Here is a 15,006-nt window from a genome sequence, read left to right as displayed (position 1 = left end):
GGGGAGCAGGGCTGAGGGGAGCAGAGCCAGGATGAGGGGAGCAGGCCCAAGAGAAGCAGGGCCAGGGGAGGCAGGGCCGAGGGGAGCAGGGACAGGGCGAGGGGAGCAGGGCCAGGGCAGCAGGGCGAGGGGAGCAGGGCCGGCTGAAGACACAGGCTTCGGGCCGCCGGGGTGCTGGAACCAGTCTATGACAGACACAACTCACTCCAAGTAGAAAATGTTTTCTTCAAGCTCTGATCAGAGCAGGACAGAAGGAAGGGACTCAGCCTGCACACACTTAGAGGCAGTCCCAGGGTGGCGATCCTTCAGGAAAGTAAAAAGGAAAGGACAGGAACCTTCTGGGCTGCACCGTGAAGGAGAAAAAGAGCAGAGAGGAATGTAAGGTCCTTCAAGATGATGGAAAAAGTTTTTTAGAAAAAAGGAAAATAAAAATACCATCTAGGGGCCCTTGGGTGGCTCAGTCTTAGCTTAAATATCCTACTGGATTCCGGCTCAGGTCATGATCTCATGGCTTGTGGGACTGAGCCCTGCGTCGGGCTCTGCACGGACAGCTCAGAGCCTGCTTGGGATTCTCTCTCTTCCTCTCTCTGCCCCTCCCCTGCTTGGGAGCATGTACTCGATCTCTCTCAAAATAAACAAACATTAAAGAAAAAACAAAAAAAGAAAAACAATGCCACAAAACTTTACCACAATGACAAAAGTGGTAAAGTGTTGCTGAATTAGCAGTCTTATTAAATATTTCACATTCTAGTAAAATAGACGTAATTCAACTAAAAACTAGGAAAAGAAACAAAAAACTAATATAACCTCACTGGTTATTGTATTAATGGCAGGTGAGAGTTAAGGTATACTACCAAAACCTGAAGAACCAGATAATTAAAGGCTAAATAAGAAAATGGTACCAAGGGGGTGCCCGGGGGACTCAGTCAGTTAAGCATCCGACTCTTGGATTCTGCTCAGGTCATGATCTCATGGTGTGTAAGTTTGAGCCCCACATCAGGCTTTGTCCTATCAGCTTGAGATTCTCTTTCTTCCTCTTTCTCCTTCCTTCCCACTCTCTCTCTGTGTCAAAAATAAATAAATAAAACTTAAAAAAAAAAAGAAAAAAAACTACGAAAAGAAAAAAGAAAAAGAAAATGGTACCAAGGCATTACAAAGATCTATGTTCCAAGGTAGCCATTATAACAAAAACAAAACATTCTAGATTTTTTTTAATGAAAAGCAACAAGTAGTTGAAAAAACAAGTATAAATAATATGATCACGCTGAGACCAAACACATCAGTCATATCGATAAATGAGTTGTTTTACTCACCCATTAAAATTTTTTTTTAAATTTATTATTTTTATTTAATAAAATATTAAATATTGTAATATTTAAAATAAATACATTTATTATCTTAATAAGAGTAGGAGACACAGAATTCGAAGCAGGCTCCAGGCCCTGAGCTGTCAGTATAGAGCCTGATGCGGGGCTCAAACCCACGAGGTGTGAAATCATGACCTGAGCCGAATTGGACGCTTAACCGACTCACTCACCCATTAAAAAATTTTTACTGTGGCTCAAGAAGCAAGACCCAACTATATGCTAAACACAAGAGACACCTAAAACAAAGATTTGAAAAGGCTGAAAACACAGGGACAGAAAAAAGGATACGGGGCAAATAGAAACAATAAAAGTAGGGTTTTTTTTTTTTTTTTTTTTTTTTTTTTTTTTTTTTTTTTTTTTAAGATATCAGGAAGAGAATTCGGCCAAAAAACATGAAACATGATAAAGGGCACCTTTTAATGTCGAAAGCCATATACTATAGCTTGACTTGTAACAGTTATGGTTTTGCACCAAATCACACAGCAGTCAACCTCATCAAGCAAAAACTACAATACATAACAAGAAATAGAGATACACACATTATTAATAAGAAAACTTAACATTCCACGGTCAGTAAATGGACATACAAAGTAGAACAAAAATAAGTTATGATGCGGAAAACTTGATCGAATTAGTAAGTAAATCTTAGGGATAGCTAAGGATAGTTATTTCCTAATAACAGGAAGTAAACTTTCTTCTCAAGCACACATGAATCAGTCACAGAATTCTGTCATATAGTAGGTCACAAAGAGAGCATCAGTAAGTTCCATAAAGTGACATCAAACTAAAAATTTATTGAAACATCAAATTAAAAAAGCCCCTCCTAAATGGGGAAAAATAAACTAATAAAACAACTCTTCAGCAAATGGGGAGACAAAACAAAATTTCTAAATAGTGACAATTAACAATATTACAGATTATAATCTATGGAATAAATTTAAAGCAGTGACCAAGGAATATTCATAGTTTTAAATATTTTTTTTTAACGTTTATTTATTTTTGAGACAGAGAGAGACAGAGCATGAACGGGGGAGGGGCAGAGAGAGAGGGAGACACAGAATTGGAAACAGGCTCCAGGCTCTGAGCCATCGGCCCAGAGCCTGATGCGGGGCTCGAACTCACGGACCGTGAGATCGTGACCTGAGCCGAAGTCGGACGCTTAACCGACTGAGCCACCCAGGCGCCCCTAAATATTTTTACATCGATAAAAAGAATTACATGAACAAACTAAATTCTCAGCTCAAAAAGCTAAAAAAAAAGGTAAATCAAAAGAAATTAAGGAAGAAAATAAAATTAAAGACGGAAATCAGGAAACTGAAGAGAAAAACAACCTAATTATAAATCAAAATCCTACTTTGGAAAAAACGTAAACAACTGATAAACTACGAGCTAACTCAATGAGGAAAAAAGGGAGAAAGTACACGCTTACAAAGTAAGGAATAAATAATAGCTAAAACAAACAAACCCCGCCCCCACATACACATACTGTATCACTTTGCAGACTTCTGCACAAATAAATGTGATAGTCTATGAAACAGACTGTTTCCTCGTGAAATACAATTCACCAAAATCACCCCCTTCAGAGACAGAAAGTTTTAGAACACTAATATGCACAGAATAAACAAAGATGTTAAGGAATTACCCCAGAAAAAAGCACTAGACCTAGATCATTCAAAAAAATTTTTTTTTTTACTCACGAACTGTGAGATCATGACCTGAGCCAAAGTTGGACACTCAACCGACTGAGCCACCCAGGCACTCCTGCACCTAGATTATTTCAGAAGAGTATTCTAACAAACTTACAAAGACCAAATAAACCTAATGTTTCATAAATATCTTCCAGAGCGCTTAAAAATGAACAAAACTTCTAATTTTTTTGTGAAAATAGTTTAACATTGACAATTAACCTGACAAAGAGTACAAAAATGTTTTGTAGCCCAGTATTAAAGTGAAAAGTACTAACAAAAATCCAACATCACATTAAGGAAAGTAATATATCATGACAAAAGTGGGAGTTATTCAAGGAATGCAAGATTTGTTCAATATTAGGAAATCCATTAACATAATACTGCATATTAACAGATCTATGGGGGAAAATCATAATTATCTCCATAGATACTGAAGGAACTCACAGCAGAAATCAACATCCATACCTGATGAAAATACTCAAGAAAGTAGGAATTAATGAATACTTCCTTTTATTTTTTATACGAATACTCCCTTTTAAATGATAAAATATACACTCCTTAGTCTTACAGCCAGTACCTAAGTGAAAAAAACTAGTCATTTCCAATGAGATCAGGAGCAAGTCAAGAATGACCACTATCTCCACTGTTAATAAACTCTGAGCTGGAAGTACTAGCCAACACAATTAGAAACGAAAAGTCAATTAGAGGTTTAATAACTGAAAAGAGGTAAAATTATATCTGTTTGGAGATGTATGAGAGTATAACTAGAAAACTCTAGAATCAACATTAAAACTGACTCAAAAGAATTCAGTAAGGCAGCAGGATATAAAACTCACCCACAGAAACAAACAGCCCTTTTCTGTGCACAGACAACCGACTAGAGCATACAATGATAGAGAATATTCCTTGTATGATAACAGAAAATATGAAATACGCAAAAATAAATAATTTTGTAAAATAGAGAAGAGGAAGACTCTCAAACACTACTGAAGGACCTAAAAGTAGACCTGAACAAACGGAAAGGTATCTTTTGTTCTTGGATAGAATGACTCAACATAATGAAGACGTTGGTTCCTCGTAAAAAGATGTGTGAATTAATGCAATTACAACAAAAAATAATATGCTTCTTCATGGAACCAGACCAAATGTGAGCAAACTATGGCCCACAGGTCAATTGTGGCCTGCAGCCTGTTTCCATAAAGTTTTACTGAAACAAGGTAACACTTACTCATTAACATATTGCCCATGGCTTCTTTCACACAGGCAGAGTTAAACAGTTGAGCAGAGACCATATGGCCCCCAAAACCTAAAGTACATACTTTCTGACGCTTCACAGACGTATCAGGAATGCCTGAGCTACCGTTATTACTCAAATTCACTTGGGAAAACCAACATGCAAGAATCGCCAGGAAACAATGAAAAGAAAGACTGGGGGGTGACTAACTCTATGAGACATTAAAATATAGTATAAAGCTTCTAATGTTAATATTCTGGTACAGGAATACATAAAAAGATAAGTGGAATAGAATAGAAAATCCAGAAACAGATATCACCATACGTAGAAATTTAGTATACAATAAAGGTTATGTCTCAAATTACCAGGGAAAAGCATGTTTGTTTGTTTGTTTGTTTGTTTATTTGTTTATTTATTTATCTATCTATTTATTTATTTATTTATTTTAGAGAGCACATGAGTGGGGGAGAGACAGAGAGGGAGAGAGAGAATCCCAAGCAGGGTCTGCACTCTCAGCACAGAGCCCGATGCAGGGCTTGAGCTCATGAACTGTGAGATCATGACCTGAGCCAAAATCAAGAGTCAGACACTTAATCGACTGAGCCTCCTAGGCGCTGAATTTTTAATAAACGATGTCAGAACATCAGGATAGTCACATGAAAACTGATACAATTTGATCTATACCCACATCACATACCAAAATCAATTCCAAACTGATCAGGGATCTGAATTTAACACGTTGAAACCACACAGGTACTGAAACATACAGATAACCTCAGTGTATAGAAAGGTTTTCAGCCTATGACACGAGATTGGCCATTTGACTAAAATAAAAGCATTTTGCATGTAAAAAGGAAAGAACAAAGTCAAAAGTCAATGACAAACTGAAAGAAAATGTTTGTAACATATATTTGAGACAAACAAATATTTATATCTATTAGATAAAGGTCTCTTAAAAATTGAGGGAAAAAAACCACTAAAAACCTGATAGGCAAAAAAATACACAAAAAAGATAGAAAAATGTTTCTCAAACATATAAAAAGATGTTAAATCTCACTTATATTTACAGAAATTTAAATTAAAAGTACATGAAATATCTAGGAATAGACAGGAGCTTTCTAAACTTGATAAAGAATACAAGAAAACTATAGCTAATATTATACTTAATGGTGAGAAGCTTGAATCTTTCCAGTTAAGACAAGGAAAAAGGTAAGGATGTCCCTTCTTACTACTCCTTTTCAACATCATACTGAAAGTCTTAGATAATACAGTAAGACAAGAAGAGAAAATAAAAATTATACAGAATGGGAAAAAATAAACTATCTTTGCTTCCAGATCACATGATTGTCAGTGTAGAAGATACAAAAGCATCAACAAAAAACCTGGAATTAATTAAGCGATTATAGCAAGCATGCAGGATACAAAGATAATATACAAAAGGCAATCACCTTCTTCCACACCAGCAATGAATCTGAAGTTAAAAACGCAACATCATTAGCACCTATGCAAAATGATATACTTAAGTATTAATCTAACTTATGTATTAATCTAACTTCTGTATGTATGAAGAAAACATAAAACTCTGATGAAAGAAATAAAAAAGAACTAAATAAATGAACAGAAATCCCATGTTCATGGATATGCTGACATCTATGCTGTCAGGACGCCAATTCTTCCTAACTTGATCTGCAGGTTGAACTCAATTCCAATCAAAATCCCTGCAGGTTATTCTGTTGCTATCAACAAATTGACCCTAAAGTTTATACAGAGAGCAAAGACCCAGAGAAGTCAACAAACTATTGAAAGAGAACAAAACTGAGGGACTGACACTACTCAACTTCAAGACTTGCTACAATGCTCCAGTAACCCATGTAGTATTGGTAAAAGAACAAATAGATCAGTGGAAGAGAGTCTAGAAATGGACTCATATAGATGTAGTCTGATCTTTCAACAAAACAGCAAAGGCGATGCAATACAGAAAGATATCTTTCAACAAATGTGGCAAGAACAACTGGACGTCCCCTGCAAGAATATGAAATAGACAGACTTTACGCTTTTCACAAAAATAAACTCAAAATAGGCCATGGACTTAAATGTAAAACACAAAACTATAAAACTCCTAGAAGATAACACGGGGGAAATAAAGACAATTTTTTAGATAAAATACCGAAGGAATGACCTATGAAAGAAATAACAATCTGGATTTCATTAAGGTTAAAAACTTCTGTTTTGTAAAAGACACAGTCTAAAGCCTGGGAGAAAATATTTGCAAAAGACATCTGATAAAGGACTGTTACCCAAAATATACAATGCATTTCTATATCCTTAAAACCCAACAAGGAACCACCTGATTAAAAAAAGGGCAAAAGATCTGAACAGACAGCCCACCAGAGAAGATGTAGATGACAAATTAGCATATGAAAAGATGCTCCACATCGTACGTCATTGGGGAACTGAACGTTAAAACGAGATACCACTAAAAATTACAATGACCCAAATCCAGTACACTGACAACAGATGCTGACAAGGACGTGGACCAACAGGAACTCCCGTCCATCGCTGGTGGGAACGCAAAATGGTACAGCCACTCTGGAAGGCAGTTTGGTGGTTTTTCACAAAACTAAACACACTCTTGGGGTGCCTGGGTGCTCGGTCGGTTAAGTGTCCAACTTCAGCTCAGGTCATGATCTCACAGTTGGTGGGTTCAAGCCCCGCGTTGGGCTCTATGCTGACGGCTCAGAGCCTGGAGCCTCTTCACATTGTGTGTCTCCCTCTCTCTCTGCCCCTCCCCCACTCACACTGTCTCTCTCAAAAATGAATCAACATTAAAAACACACACACACACACACAAACTAAACACACTCTTACATAGTCCAGCAACTGTGCTTCTTGGTATTTACCCAAAGGAGCTGAAAATGTGATGTCCACACAAACACCTGCACAAGGATGTTTACAGCAGCTCTGTGCACAATTGCCAAAACTCGGCAGCACCAAAGATGCCCTTCAGTCAATGAAAGGATAACCAAACGGTGCCACATCCAGACAACGGAACATTGCTTAGAGCTGAAATAGGAATGTTCCCCAGGGAAAGCCCTGGGGAAACCTTATGCGCATATTGCTAAGTGAAAGAAACCAGCCTGAAAAGGCCACAAACTGTACGATTCCAAGTACATGATATTCTAGAATAAACAAAACTATGGCATTGGTGAAAGAGATCAGTGGTTTCAGGGGTCGGGGAGAAGGATGAGTAAGCGGAGCACAGAGGATTTTCAGGGCAGTGAAACTCTTCTGTGACACCATAAATGGTGACAGACGCCATTATACATTTGTCAAAGCCACGGAATGTACAACACAAAGAACGAACCCTCAAGTAAATCAAGGCCTTTGGGTGATAATGGCATCTCAACGTAGGCTCCTCTGTAACAGCTGTAGCACTCTGGTCCCAGAGGTTGACAGACAGCTGGGGAGGCTGGGGGGGGGGGGGGGGGCGGGTAGAGGACGTAAGGCAGCTGCTTGCACTCTCCACTCAATTTTGCTGTGAACCTACGAGTACTCTCAAAAACGTCTATTTAAAAAAATGAAATAATTAAAAAAGGTATGTGAAATACTGTTTCTCACCAATCAGGCCGGCATCCATTGAAAAGTAGGACAGCGCGTTTTGTCGTCAAAACTGTGGGGCAACAGACACGCTTGTGTTGCTAGAGGGAAGGCCAACTGACACGACGCTCTGACCGGGAGTTTGGCAGCGCTCCTAAAACTAGATCTGCATTTGTATCTGACTCAGCGGTCCCATCTCTAGAAATCGGCTCTGAAGATACATCTCCAACAATTTAAACATATATAAGCACGAAGTTGCGCACCGTAGCCAAGGTTTGCGGTTTGAAAATATTTAAACCACTTCAACGCCCATGTGAAGCAAAGTGGTCGAACAAACCTGGTATAACGGAGTACTACACACCTGTAACAAGGAAGAAAACCTTCGTGAATTGACACGAAATGATTTTCAGGATATACCATAAATTTCAAAAAACAACAGTCGAGAAACACACGCCACATTTTGTGGGGTGCGTGGGTGGCTCAGTCGTTAAGGGTCCGGCTCTTGGTGTCGGCTCGGGTCACGGTCTCGCCATCTGTGGGTCTGAGCCCCGCATCGGGCTCGTTGCTGACAGTACAGAGCCTGCTTGGGCTTCTCTCTCTCCCTCTCTCTGCCCCTCCCCCCACTCTCAAAAAGGAAAAAAAAACAAAACCAAGAAAAACATCCACTCCATTTTGTGTAAGAACGAAGTAGAAATAAAAAACTTACACATGTATCTATTCATCTGGCCACAGACAGCTTTGGAAAAGGTGAAAGAAGACACTAATGCGCGTGGCTACTATCCCGTGGGGGGCGAACCCACAGTAAGAGCACAGGAAAACGGAACTGGTGTCAACAGGTGACCGAGGGAGAGTCACGCTTCCGTGAACCTACGTTGTTTGTCACACGCACGTTTTTACTTTCACAACTGTTACATTCCACACGCTCAGTAAGTAAACAGGCAGGACGCCTGAGCAAAATGTTACAATGTAATACAAGTGAAACAAATGAGTCAGTGTTTCAAATGAAGAATCCCCAGAAGGCAACACACTCAAATCCTACTTTAATACGATACTAAGAATATAAACCCAAGTTGAAGATAAAAAGAACTATAAACAATTACTGCACTCTAATTAGCAGGGCTATTTCCCCCTGTGGTGGTGAAGATATACTACCTACTGTACACCCTAGGACTGAACAAATAAGTAAATATACTACTGGCAAAATGGCACACAGATTCCTTATCGTCAGAGAAGGGAGTTACAAATATAGAAAAGAGAACTCTAGTGTTTACCTGGAATTAGAAGTACCAGGAGGTCAAATTTTTTTAAACATTTTTTAAGTTTATTTATTTATTTTGAGAGAGCAAGGGAGCACATGAATGGGAGAGGGGCAGGATGGGGGGGACTGAGGATCCAAAGTAGGCTCTCTGTCGACTGCAGAGAGCTCAGTGTGGGGCTCGAACTCATGAACTGTGGGATCATGGCCTGAGCTGAAGTCAGATGCTCAACCGAGCCACCCAGGCGCCCCAGAGATCAAGTTTTTAAGTATATACAGAACACAGAAATGCATGTATGTGTCAAAGTGCACGTTTATTTTATCTTTCTAATAATGTCTGCTGAAAGGTCACAGAAAGCATGAAATCTTAGTGGTAAGGAGCACACCAAGCACTCAGGTCTTGTTTCTAAACACCATTCTCCCCTGAAAGCGATCAGGGCTCCTGGGAGAAATGTTGATTCTGGGCTTTAGAAAGTACAAGATGAGCCCAGAGCACCTTGTGCCAGAAAATAAGCAAGTGCTCAGAAAGTAGTGACAAGATGGGAAAAGGACCCAGGAGCCAGGCCGAGGGGGCTGCTATTACCCAAATCCGGAACAAACAGAACATCAAAACAAGCAATAAGTTAGTAACACAGTAAGAATCCATGAATCTATACGTATATATTAAAAAAAAAAAAGCAAATAGAGAAGGGAGTTTTTCTTATACTAAAAAGCCAACAATTAAACGTAGAAGAAAAGATGTAACTTTAAAAGTCACGATGTCCAATCAAAAGAAGAATATGAATTATTTCAGGTAAAAATCTAGTGGGTATAAAGTTTGTGAGATCAGGATATTGACACAATCTGAAAATATCTCCCTGCTAGATATTTAATAATTACAGAGACAAGGAGAGTAACTTCATAGGACACAAACCTGGAAGCCACGACTTAAACCCAGTGATCAAAGTCACCGTCACCAGTAACATGGTATATAACTTGCCTCCTACTAGAATGTGCAGTACAGAACGCACCCCTGGGCCACCTTGTCAACAACGTATAACCTGAATCTGATCACGAGGAAACATCGGCCAAACCCAAACTGAAGGAAATCCTACTAAATACGTGGCCTAAACTCTTAAAAAAGTCAAGGTCATGAAAGACAAAGTCTGAGGATATGTGTGCCACAAACAAGAACACATGACAATTAAATGAAATGGGGGGGGGGTGGTGCATTGATCTTTGTAAGAACCGGGTCTTTCCCTTTTCTTGAAAAGGCCATTAGTGGAACAATGGGGTAAATTTGAATAAGATAATATTACATGAGTTAATATCTTGACTTTGATAGCTGTAATGGTAAGAGAACAGCCTTGTTTTTAAGACAGGAACTATTGAGTATTTAGGACAGGCTCTCTCAGCTGGGGTTCGAGGAAAGAATGAAGCTCCACAGAAAATGATTTGAGTAACTGTTTTTTTCAATTCTCCCAAGAATGGCATGTAGCTAGTAGCATTGTATGTGCACAAGAAAGCAGTTAATTCATTACATACCTTAGGACTTTAGGGCTTAATTCTCTTAAGACTTTAGGGCTTAGCCTGTCGTAAGACTTCAGGGCTTCATTCTCTCATAGTTTGACAAGAATCATTATGGCTATAACCTACTCTCAAAAAGTGCAGGAAAAAAACGCACATGTATGCATACGTAGGTGAATACAGACACACACAGAATCGTAACGCAAACACAGTACAACGGTAACATTTAGGACTGCTGGGCAAAGGGTACAGGACTACTCTGTATGATTTTGCAACTTTTGTGTCAGTCTGAAATTATTTCCAAATTAACAGATATTTCAGTTTGTTTTTTAAAGAACACGGTAGCAGCGAGTTGATATATTGTGCTAACATTGAACGTTCAAGTTCTGGAATCAGGTTTTGGTTCAAATTCCCACTGGGCTCCCCTGTAGACACAGGAACCCGGGTAAGGAAAGTACTTACCTTCCTTCTGCTTCCATTTCCCCTGTGATAAAATACGTAAGGTACCATGGCCTGCCGTAAGCAGCTGCCATGACAACTGAGACGCTGCCACTAAGGACCCAGCTCCATGCCTGAGAATCAAGGGATGCTCGATGAATGACAGGCTCCATTATTTTCTTCATTCCATCTTCACACACATGAAAACCCGAATATTTATCGAGTCTATCCTCCGTGTCTGTCTCTTGTGCAAAGCCTTGTTCAAAGCCCATTTAAACTTAATTAGCTAAATCATAAACAATAACTCAGGTGCCCCTGAACGTTCTGTCTTTTAAGCTGTGTGGGGCGCCTGTACCTCCGTCGGTTAAGCGTCCAACTTCAGCTCAGGTTGTGATCTCACGGTTCAAGAGTTCGAGCCGCGCATCAGGCTCTATGCTGACAGCTCGGAGCCTGGAGCCTGCTTCTGATTCTGTGTCTCCCTCTCTCTCTGCCCCTCCCCTGCTCGTTCTCTGTCTCTCTCTCTCTCTCAAAAATAAACAAACATTAAAAAGATAAAATAAAATGTGTATTACTGCAGTATGACTGCTAAGGTCAAAAGGGGAGCAGAGCGGAAACAGAGAATTCTGAGTCTGGTCATAGCCTGGTAAGTGAAATCAGAGTATTCCCAACTTATCAGGCCAGGGTAGCCTATCTGCCCTAAGTAGCCAATAAAACGGGGGGCACCAAGAAGAAAAAACTTAAAACATAAGGAAATCATTTTCTTATTCGCATCTCAGTCTTTTGGATGTCAGCACCTAGAAGACAAAATACAGTCTAGTTGTCCAAACTTCCTGAGCTCCGAGATGTTTCAACGGTTTCGTAGCACACTCAGAATAAAGCCTGGTTTTCGGCTGTTCTACGTCCTGTGGCACCCCTGCCTACCGTCAGCCTCGCGAGCCGCCTCAAAACTCTGGCACTTGTTCCTTCTGCCTAGAATGCTCTCCCCCCAAGTAGCTTGCTTCCTTACTTGATTCCAGTCTCTGAACATTAACTCCTCAAAAGGAGGCACCCCCTGGACTACTTTATGTGAGATAGCGGGGTCCTCTTATCCTGTTCCATTTCTCTAATAGCACTTCCCATCCAACGATGTGGAATATATTTTATACCTGTTCATTTGTTTCTCCCTCCTACTAGAATATAACTTCCATTAGGGTTAGGCCTTAGTCTATTGTCCCCTGCAATATCCCCAGGATCTAGGATACGCCGTTGAATGAAACCTACGACCAAGCGGCACGACAAAAAAAAGGGCCGTCATAATTCTCAGAACCCCCAGGGCAATGCAACTGGCTAGGCTAGCAGCCCTGGCTGGTCCACTCGGCAAACTCAAACATATCCTGCAAGTCTTAGCTTCAGGGTACCCTCTTCCAAGAGGTTTCTCTTATCTCACCCTAGCAAGACACTGGTTCTCTCTTCCATCGGTAGAGTCACAGTGTGCAGAGTAAGCAGGCAGGCAATAAAAGTCCAGGCAGAGAAACTGAGTTTAGAACTTCAAAGTGCAAGGTTAAGGATGCATGGGACAAACAGACAAAGGTGACAGAAGATTAATCTAAAAAACAGGTAATGCCAACTGTATCAGGCCTGAGGCTAGGGATTGTCCCCTTTCTTTTACTTTTTTAAAGCTTATTTATTTATTTTGAGAGAGATACGGGAGGGGGCAGAAAGAGGGAGAGAGAGAGAATCCCAAGCAGAGCCAGACTCAGGGCTCAAACTCACAGAACTGTGAGATCATGACCTGAGCCAAAATCAAGAGTCGGACGCTCAACTGACTGAGCCCCCCGTCGACTCCCCCCCTTCATTTATTTTTAATTGATGGCACGGACTGTCTCATTTAATCTTCCCAAGAACTCTATAAACTAGGTATTAATACCAATATTTGCACCCAACAGATAGAAAACCTGATGCTTAGGGCAGTTAAATAATTACCCAAGAACTCACAGCTAGTAAGCAGAAGAGCCACGATTTAAATTTCGATCTTTTAACTACGGAGTCTGCCCAAGCACTGAGCATACTGCCTGTTCTGGGCCGCAAATCAACCAAGAAGCAATTACTACAAGCCTGTTGCGAGTATCCATGTTGGAAAGAAGTAGAAAATACATTCAAGTTAGTAGAATAGGATCCAGTTTTATCACTTTGCTATTTCAGGAGCTAAGAGAGTATCAATCCCTTTTTCATGTTATCTTCTCCCAATCCTAGGCAGGCCCTCAGTCCCACCTCTCCTTCCCCCTCCCAAATCCACATTTATCTAGAAACACGAAACCTGGTATGCCACTTACCGTAACAACAAAGACTCGAGACAGTGTTCCTTCTGGCTTCAAAAGGTCTCTGGTCCATAAGTATTCACGGCACGCAATTCTGCCCTCTCCTGGAGGAAAAATCAATAATGCAGAAATGTATAGTTTTTTGGTGAAATTTGTATTTTTTCTGGAGCTGGCCATCTAAATATTGCTCCCATTTACTCCCCAGTCTGGTCAGCATCCTTCAACCACATCTTACCTCTTCCCACATTTGCTTACATTTTGTTTCTCCTCCAAGAGGCACCTGCTGCTGGCAGCCATCAGGTCCTTCCCAACCAGCTCTAGACAAAACACCAAGAATCCTTCTGGACAATGACTAACTTTAACTGAAGAAAGCCCTGAGTCCTGTTTCACTTGTTTGTTTAAATTTTTCTTTCTGCTAATTATCTTTTGTTTGCATTACCTCAACTTCTAAGGTCAAGGACCCATTCTTCTAACCACTCTACACGCCAAGACGTAGTTGACAAGTGTATACGGTACCATTTTATATACAATGTAGCTTTCCAAGAATAGTTATAAGGTGGTTGAACACCAGATGGTTCTGTTCTTCTGCACATTTGAGTGCAATATAACTAATCTCTACCTTTAAGATGCTGGGGGAGGGGGTGGACTTCGTTCAAGGTCCTTCGGTTCCCCCCCCCCCCGTAGGAAGAGATACAGATCGCTTAGAAAAGTGCCTGGTAATTAATATTTACTATTATCTCCCGGAGCGACCGTACCGAGCTTCTCTTCTTTCAACTTTTCATTGACCGTCTTTCGGTCCGCCGTCGGGTGGCTGGGGGTCACAGACCCCGCTCGGCGGCGAGTAGCAGAGGCTGCTCTTGCCCTGCGGAGGCCGGGGGCCGGCGAGGCGGCGGGGGCTGCTTTCTGGTCCCGCCGCCCCCCTCCCACTCCCCCCGGGCCCCGCGGCCGCGCCCCTCCCAGGCCCCGCGGGCCGCGCTTACCCCGGCAGCCGCCGGCACCGCCCCTCCGCCTGGGACCGCACTTCCGGTTAGTCTCCGGACACTCGGCTCTGGGCTTCCCGGCGGCCGCAGCCTCCGCGGCAGTGGACCTCGGGGCCCACCTTCGGGAAGGGAAGGAAAGCAAACCCGGGGGGCGGACGAGAGCCGGGAGCAGCTCCCTTTGCGCGGCTCGGGAGGGGAGCCGGGGCCAGGCCGCCCACTGACCGCTTTAAGGGCCGACAGGGCCGGCTACGCGAGCCCTTTCAGCCAGGCTGGGAAGCGGCCGGCGCAGCCCCGCCCCCGCGAGTCACATGATCACCCCTGCTCCGGCGGCTGGGGCGTCCCGCCCCCAGCCTCTGGGCCAATGGGGGCTGAGCCCGTGTAGCGGGGCGGGGCCCCGGGGCGCCTGCGCTGCGGGCCCTCGGCGGTTCCGGGCGGAGCTGGCCAGGAAATGGAGAGTTCCTCGGAGGCTTGGGGTCCTGGGCTGAGGGGGGAGGTGGGTGCTCCGCGGCCACCTGGTCTAAGAGGAAACGACGTTGTTTAAATGACAGTGTCTGATTTCCGTGCCCTTTCCTCAAGGCAGTTAAAGGAGGACTCGAGCTAGGAGTAGCTTCACGGAGACGAGTGCGGACCCCGCGAAAAACACC

The 15,006-nt window shown here is 42.0% G+C and overlaps 1 protein-coding gene across 7 annotated transcripts in view; it reads right to left on the bottom strand.

Annotated features, from left to right (window-relative positions):
* Positions 1-14,675, bottom strand: part of ZNF322 (zinc finger protein 322) — a 23,492-nt gene extending 8,817 nt beyond the window's left edge. Inside the window, exons 1-3 of one of the 7 annotated variants that reach the window (XM_049654738.1) lie at positions 14,363-14,675; positions 13,618-13,699; positions 13,398-13,486 (exon numbers count right to left, since the gene is read on the bottom strand). The gene's annotated coding sequence lies outside the window, so the exon portion shown is untranslated. Of the gene's footprint in view, positions 1-7,907; positions 8,248-11,109; positions 11,220-13,397; positions 13,487-13,617; positions 13,700-14,137 lie in introns of all 7 variants that reach the window. The other 6 variants (XM_049654737.1, XM_049654741.1, XM_049654739.1 and 3 more) reach the window with 6 other exon arrangements.
* Between the last annotated feature and the right edge of the window lie 331 nt (positions 14,676-15,006).

Source organism: Panthera uncia (assembly GCF_023721935.1).
Source record: "Panthera uncia isolate 11264 chromosome B2 unlocalized genomic scaffold, Puncia_PCG_1.0 HiC_scaffold_25, whole genome shotgun sequence".
NCBI lineage: Eukaryota > Metazoa > Chordata > Mammalia > Carnivora > Felidae > Panthera > Panthera uncia.
Note: the sequence above shows the minus strand (reverse complement) of the source record. Positions and strands in the feature narration are given on the sequence as shown.